The sequence below is a fragment of the Astatotilapia calliptera genome, chromosome 3, assembly GCF_900246225.1.
Source record: "Astatotilapia calliptera chromosome 3, fAstCal1.2, whole genome shotgun sequence".
Lineage (NCBI taxonomy): Eukaryota > Metazoa > Chordata > Actinopteri > Cichliformes > Cichlidae > Astatotilapia > Astatotilapia calliptera.
In genome coordinates, this window is record NC_039304.1 from 19,622,824 (window position 1) to 19,630,806 (window position 7,983).

The 7,983-nt window shown below is 38.8% G+C and overlaps 2 long non-coding RNA genes across 3 annotated transcripts; both read right to left on the reverse strand.

The window, feature by feature from the left end:
• Positions 1 to 1,483: 1,483 nt before the first annotated feature.
• On the reverse strand, positions 1,484 to 3,183 carry LOC113018862 (uncharacterized). The gene is made up of 3 exons (XR_003271876.1): positions 3,120 to 3,183; positions 1,721 to 1,760; positions 1,484 to 1,612 (listed from the first exon to the last, which is right to left on the reverse strand). It is a non-coding gene; the product is annotated as an uncharacterized LOC113018862 (long non-coding RNA).
• Positions 3,184 to 3,312: 129 nt separating this feature from the next.
• On the reverse strand, positions 3,313 to 6,175 carry LOC113018858 (uncharacterized). Of its 2 annotated transcripts, none has more exons than XR_003271871.1 (4): positions 6,079 to 6,175; positions 4,673 to 4,688; positions 4,003 to 4,094; positions 3,313 to 3,350 (listed from the first exon to the last, which is right to left on the reverse strand). It is a non-coding gene; the product is annotated as an uncharacterized LOC113018858 (long non-coding RNA). The 2 variants fall into 2 exon arrangements; XR_003271872.1 differs by lacking the exons at positions 3,313 to 3,350; positions 4,003 to 4,094; positions 4,673 to 4,688 and adding exons at positions 5,475 to 5,506; positions 5,733 to 5,824; positions 5,904 to 5,919.
• Between the last annotated feature and the right edge of the window lie 1,808 nt (positions 6,176 to 7,983).

A 7,983-nucleotide genomic window follows, 5' to 3' on the forward strand; every position in this document is an offset into this window, starting at 1 on the left:
TCTATGTATGGTATAGCTGGAAACACACACACGCACATGCAGTCTGAGCAGAAGAAAAGCTGCTCTGGAAACATGAGCAACAGTTTGACAGGTGACCAGAAAGATGGTGAAGCTCAGCAAACACGAAGCAATTTGATACCAGAACAAAAGAGAAATGTCTCCCAAGAACAGCAACGACTTCACAGTTTAAAGAAGAGCGATGATTCATAACCATCAAAGAGCAACTCAGAGGATAAACAGAAGAAAAGTGATTTGATTGGAGAGGAGAGTGATTCTCAGAGACGGTCACTGAACAGGAGACGTGACGACTTTCAGGACGCCTCACTGACATTCATTGATGCAGATGATGATTTGACTGTGACTAACCCGAAGATAACAGTTATATTTGTTACCATTTATGATATTTTGACTCTAAATGATGTATTTTTTATTATCGTAAAGCATTTCTAAAACCAGTAACACTGAGATTTTATCCACTTCTGTCTGTAGTTTTGTGTCATGGTCACAAGTCTGTGAAAACAAAGTGAGTGTAATCTCTAAGAGTTCAAACTTAAGTGCAAATTAAAATATTTTGATGAAAATAAAACCATCAGAAATGTTTACATGAACCAAATCACAAAAACCAGATGGAAAAACATGTAAAACAATCAGGTACTGAGCAGAATTAATGTGTGGAAATGTCACATCAGGTGTTCAGCATTAAAGGGGACATGAAACACTACATGTATAAATGCTGATGTACATCATGGAGCCCAGCTCTCAAAAACTGACACAGATGTAACTCTGACTGTGAAGCTTCATTTAAGAAATAAGTGCTTAGAGTTATAAAAAGATGTTCAGCGCCATCTTCTGTCAGTACAGAGCATCACATCACCAGGTCGGTTTGTTTCAGTCAAAAGACTCACATCAGTTTATGTTAAGTAACTAATAGCAGAACCAATAACTCAGTGAAAATAAGGACACTAAAACTAAACATCAGTTTAATGGGGTCACTGTTGTGCTGCTGTCAGCTGCAACAATGAGTTTTATGTTAAAACGGAGGACATACTGTCTGCTTTCACCGTCTGTCTCTTTAGCAGTAAGAGGTTCTGCGCTGTTTGGTTAGCTGCACTGACACAGGAAAATCCAGCTGTTAGCTGTAATGTTCAGGTCTGTGAAGCACTTTATGAGCGAGGACTTCATGAAGGAGAGTCTGTTTGACATGTTTTGTGAACTTTAAGTTCTTATTTCTTGAATCCAGTTTCACAGACAGTTACATCTGAGTCAGTGTTTGAGAGCAGGGCTCTAAGATGTAAATTATCATTTATACATGTGGTGTTTTTTAACGTCCACTATAAAGGACAAATGTAATTTCATGCATTTGAACCTGCTTTACATACAAGAACATGTTTGAGTAAATATTTAACTATTTTTCACGTAGAACCACTTAACAGTGTCCCAGCTGTAGATCTTCTGTCGTGAGCTGAGAAAAGAAGTGTTTCTATAATCTGCTGCAGAGGACTGTGGAAATGTTTGCTGCATAAATCAGCAGCTACAAACACTGAGAACCTGCCTGGATATCAGCATAAGGACGTGTGTGAGGGGTCACTGGCTGCCCCTGTGTCTGTCCCACCTGTGTTGGAGAACAATAAGGTTTATTATAAAAGCATTGTCTCCCCTTGATGCAAAGTGAAGTTCTGTTTTGTGTTTGAGTCTTTGCAGGTGTGTAATGTTACTGTACCTTATAGGATTTGTTTAGAAGGCGGAGACAGACTCTGTATCTGTGTGGACGAGGAAACCATCTGGTTTTACTTTCATGTAAACATCTGGCCTCAGACACATAACTTATCATTTGTAATTTGTTCTGTGTTGTAAAGATTTTTTTTGCAAAACATGTGAAGCTGAAACACTTCTCCATCTTCTTCTGTATCAGTAAAAAAACATTAAGACCACTCCTGGGAGCTGACAGTGACTTGAAAAAGTATCATACCCTTTGAACGTTTACACATTTTGTCACCTTACAACCACCAACTTAAATGTTTTTATTAGGATGTTCTGTGATAGACCAACACAAATAGTGCAGAACTGTGAAGTGGTATGAAAATGATACATGGTTTTCAAAATTTTAAGCAAATAAAACTCTGAAAAGTGTGGCATGCATTTGTTTTCAACCCACCTTCGTCAATACTTTGTAGAGACACTGCTCGCTGCATTTACAGCTGCAAGTCTTTCGGGGTTTGTCTTTACCAGCTTTGCACATCTACAGACTGAAATGTTTGCCAATTATTTGTTGCAAAATGGCTCAAGCTCAGCCAGACTGTGAACAGCAATTTTTCAAATCTTGCCACAGATGCTCAGTGGGATTTAGGTCTGGACTTTGAGCCATTCTAACACAAGAATATTCTTTGATCTAAACCAGGGGTCGGCTGGTGTCCTGCAGGTTTTAGAGATCACCCTGGGTTTGCAGTTGTAGCATGCTTTTTCCATTTTTGGATGATGGATTGAACAATACTCCTTGAGATGTTCAAAGCTTGGGATATTTTTTTATTACCTAACCCTGCTTTAAACTTATCTCCAACTTTATCCCTGACCTGTCTGGTGAGTTCCTTGGTCTTCATGATGCTGTTTGTTCACTAATGTTCTCTAACAAACCACTGAGGCCTCCACAGAGCAGCTAAATAGGTGACTTCTGAAGGTAAATGAATGCACTGGATTTTAATGAGGGATATCAGAGTACAGGTGGCTGAAAACAAATGCACGCCACACTTTTCAGATTTTTACTTTTTAAAATTTTGAAAACCATGTATCATTTTCATACCACTTCACAATTATGTGCTACGTTGTGTTGGTCTATCACAGAAAATCTCAATTAAAAAAAAGGTGTCAAAATGTGTAGAAGTGCAACAGGTATGAATACTTTTTCCAGGTACTGTAAGCTCATGCTTTGTTCAGATTGATCAGAACTAAATACACAGATTAAAAAAGATGAAAAGAACAAAATAATACATTTGAATAAATGTATTATTCAAATGGGGGGGAATAAATGTCCCCCCTCCCAGCCCCAAAATTAATTTCATACTAATTAAAAAAACTTTCCAAACCAGGTTTTCTTTTTATAAAATTAACTTTGGTGTACTCACTCTTAGTTCTAAGATCTTTAAACTCAATAAGAGAGGAGGTGATGTCATCGTATTCATCTGAACCTGAAATGTTCATATTTTATTTACAGGTTTGTAAAAACATATCACATGAAATTAGTTTCATTAAATCAAAAACAAGTTTCATCTCTAACTGCTCTGTGATTTCCAGCACATATACTGTACCATTTCTGTTTTTCACTTGTGTGACTGATTCATAGACGTCAGCAGTACCTAAAGAAAAAAACAAGCCAGGCTCACATTAATCATTTTATTACAGTTACACTAAAGATCAGAGCAAACACAGAAACACTGTGTGAGTCAAAACCAGGACTGTAAGATCTTTAAATGTTCTTTAAAAAACTGCTGAACACAAACTGAACCTGATAAATGTTCGTGTTAATGGAGGTTTAATAAAAGTCAGTATCCATCCATCCATTCGCTTCTGCTTATCCTTTTCAGGGGCGCTGGAGTCTATCCCAGCTGTCATAGGTCGAGAGGCAGGCTACACCCTTAATGTGTGTGTATGTGTTAGTCCCCATAGGGAAATAGTTCCTCTGCATTTAACCCATTCACCCAGTGAAGCAGTGGGCAGCCACCAATGCAACGCCCGGGGAGCAGTGTGTAGGGACGGTACCTTGCTCAGGGGTACCTCAGGGTAGCCGTCCAGTGGAGTTGAACCCCCGACCTTCCGATCATGGGGCCACCACTCTACCTACTGAGCTATCCCTGGACAGGTCGCCAGTCTGTCGCAGGGCTCACACACAGGGACAGACAACCATTCGCGCTCACATTCACACCTATGGGCAATTTAGATTGATCAATTAGCCTTTCCCCACTAAAAGTCAATATTAATAATGATGATAAAGATGGTTTAAATACTGACCATGTTGAAGAGAGCCGTACACATGAGTTTCATTCTGGTTGACTCCATGATTTGTGGAGGAGCCCGGACTGTGACTCTCAGACTGGATCGACCTAAAACAGGAAATAAACATAACCTGTCATGGTCCTCGGTCTTTTGTGTTTTTCATTATTATGATCTTGTGTTTGTTCTGATTGTGTACTGGGGTTTAGACTTTTTAGTTCCCAAAGTTTGGTTTCTGTGTTCCCTCTGTTTAGTGTCTGTACCGTGTCTCTGTGCATTTCCTGTTTTATTGTGAAGATCCATGTCTTCTGTTAGTGTGTTCAGATTATGTTTTCCCCTGTCTCATCAGTTCAATTTGGTTCAGCTGTGTCTTCCTCCTGTTTGCTATTCCACGTTTCCCTCTGTGTGTATTTATAGTGTGTGTCCTCGTGTGCTTGTTGCTGGTTCGTCTGTGTTCTTTCCCTGCATCATTCTGTGTCGTCCCCCGTGTCTCCCTGCATCACCATTTTGCCTTTGCTGTTTCTGTTTGTTTCACCTCTTTATGAATAAAACTTATTTGCATCTCAGCTGCCTGCATCTTAGGTCCTAATTCTCAGCCTCCACTCATCTGCCACGGCAGACGTGACAACAATAAACTCAAAAGTAACTGATGTTTGTTTAAAATAATAATAAAAAGTATTTTACCAACCTGGTGAAGCAGGAATCTGTAAGATAAGATAAGAATACTTTATTAATCTCAGAGGAAACTAAGCGGTCACAGTGGCTCAAAGACAGTAAGAACAGTAACTGACTAAACTAAATAATATAATATATCACAAAGTATGAATAATAATGCACACCACAAAAAGTAGAGAATTTCAATTCTGTTGTACCAGCTGCAAATGGAAGCATTTCATCATGCAGTCGATGGATGTTAGTAGCAGCAGGTATAGAGTATTGCACATTGAGATATTTACAGACACCAGTGTGTGCATGTGTGCTTTCACATGATGATGTATGTTGTAGAGTCTGACAGCAGCTGAAAGGAAAGATCTCCTAAATCTCTCCTTCACACTGTGGGTGCAGCAGCCTGTCACTGCAGGAGCTGCTCAGTGCTGTCAGAGTGACCTGCGTGGGGTGGGAGGTGTTATCTAACAGGGGTGACAGCTGAGCCACCATCCTGTCACTGACTACCTCCACTGGGTCATGAGGACGTCCCAGAACAGAGCTGGTCTTCTTCATCAGACTGTTCAGATTCTTTCAATTACAATTATTATGTTTAAATGTTTCACTGATATTTTGTGTCATCAGATCAGAATGAATGTTTGAATATTTAAAGTGAATGTAGTAAATAAACTCTGTAAAACTATCTATTAGTGAAATGTTCATATTTTATTTACAGGTTTGTAAAAACATATCACATGAAATTAGTTTCATTAAATCAAAAACAAGATTCATCTCTAACTGCTCTGTGATTTCCAGCACATATACTGACCATTTCTGTTTTTCACTTGTGTGACTGATTCATAGACGTCAGCAGTACCTAAAGAAAAAAACAAGCCAGGCTCACATTAATCATTTTATTACAGTTACACTAAAGATCAGAGCAAAAACAGAAACACTGTGAGAGTCAAAACCAGGACTGTAAGATCTTTAAATGTTATAAAAAACTGCTGAACACAAACTGAACCTGAGAATGTTTGTGTTAATGGAGGTTTAATAAAAGTCAATATTAACAATGATAATAAAGACTGTTTTTCAATGCTGACCATGTTGAAGAGAGCCGTACTCATGAGTTTCATTCTGGTTGACTCCATGATTTGTGGAGGAGCCCGGACTGTGACTCTCAGACTGGATCGACCTGAAACAGGAAATAAACACAATAAACTCAAAAGTAACTGATGTTTGTTTAAAATAATAATAAAAAGTATTTTACCAACCTGGTGAAGCAGGAACCTGTGAAAGAGACAAATGTTATTACACATGTTTGTCATGTATAAATTGTTCCACTGATATTTTGTGTCATGAGATCAGAATACATGTATATGTGTGAATAATTAAAGTGTATGTAGTAAATAAACTCTCTAATACAGCATGAAAAGAAGAGGCTCTTACACTTGGACTGTCTGCAGCGATACAACAAGAGCAGGAGAATAATAATGAGAGAGACTCCACAAACCAGTCCAACCATCAACCACACAGGAAATGAAGAGCTGTCAGCTCCTGACACAGCTGCTGTAACAACAAACAATAATTAATTATTAATAAATAAAACAAACACTGAGAGCACAAATCTCTGCTAAGGCAGCTCACTCTGTTGACAGTATTTACTTTTAAGGAAACAATATTGTATTTTCTGTGTATTTATTTTGTTTTATTTGTACTGTGAGAAGTTTGTAGTTCAGTAAAAATAAGTCCAAAGGCAGATTTGTTTCAACATGACAACAAGAGCAGATGTGAAATGTAAAAGTGAGGTCAGAGGTCAAACAAATGATATTTTAAATGTTTATACAGTACTTTCTATATGTTGACAAGACACAACACCTTTGTAAGAATCATAGTTTTTTATGTCATAAGGATTTATTTAGTCATAAAGTTGACCTTGAAGACCTCGGTGGCTGTAGCCAAATGTTAATGGATAGTTAACATGACTGCAGCTCGTCAGTGAGGTAACCAGGCAGGTCTGCTGGGATCCTTTCTAGGAAAATAAGATTTGTATGCTAACAGATTTTCCCCTTGTTTCAGTTTCTTCCTGCTTCAAGATTTGTTTTCATGCCATCATTCACCTCCAGTCAGACGCCTGCCACCTTGGATCATTGCCCCCCTATTCACCACCACCGCTGCCCCCCTCGGAGCCTCTTCCTCACTTGCCTGCCTGCCCATCGTTCAGCAGTTTCCACAGACCTCTGCCTTCATCCACTAAACCCAGCTAGTCTGGACTCCAAGTAAGGCATTGTTGCAGCCACTTTATGAACACTCTCTGTCTTGTCACATTCCCTCAGATTTCCTGCCCTAACTGCTCTCTCCTCTCCCACAGATCTGCCGCCCTCACACTGTTATGTCCGCTCCTCTGGCCTGTCTCTCTCACCTCAGTTAAGATGTTTTTGTAGGACTCGCTCATTAAGTTTAGGTTCATTTATGTTTTGTTCTTGTTGACTGAGTCAAAGCTCACAATCTGTTGTGTTAAATAAATTATCCTTTGTTTGATAAAGAAACTTTCACTCATTACTTCCTCTGCTGTTTCCACCTGAGTCCCACACATGAGTCCTGAATCACAACAATATTAAACCTGACAATTTAGAGATATTACATAATAGTTTTATAAAGTTCTGACTAAATAGACTCAGGTGGCTTCAAAACATTAAAAGAGATAATATGATGTTATTTCTCAGTCATGAAACTCATTTACAGAAAGACACACTGTTTTGATCCTGCTCACCTTTAACTGACATCCAGCTCTGTGCTGACTCTCTTCCTGAGTACTGACACTTGTAGAAACCTTCATCAGACTTTGACACTGCAGAGATCTTCAGCTCCCCTCGGGGATCATTTTGAATAAGTTTGTCATTGTGATAGAAAAACACATTGGAAAGTATTTTTTGTGTTCTCAAACTGCAGCTCAGATTAACAGAAGCTCCCTCAGTCACAGGATGAACAGGACTCACCAGGATAGAAACATTACCATCATCTGTGAAACAATCACACACAATTGTTTCAGTCAGACCAGCTGGTGCACACTTTTAGAAAAAGCTGTGAGTCGTGTCTCATGATCTACATGCAGATCTGGTTTTCTGAGTGATTATGAGGACTGGAAATATAGTTGGGTTGTTCCCTGCAGGAGTCAAATTATTGACGGTGACATTATTGAATGGTTGAAGGTGAAATTGTAAATGTTTGTATGTTTGTGTTATTTTGCATGACGTGTTTCCCAAATTTCTCTGAATTGAGACATTAAAGGTTCATCTAATGTGACGACAGCGATGTTGAGCTTTGTTGAGTTTTATTCTGACAGAGAAAATA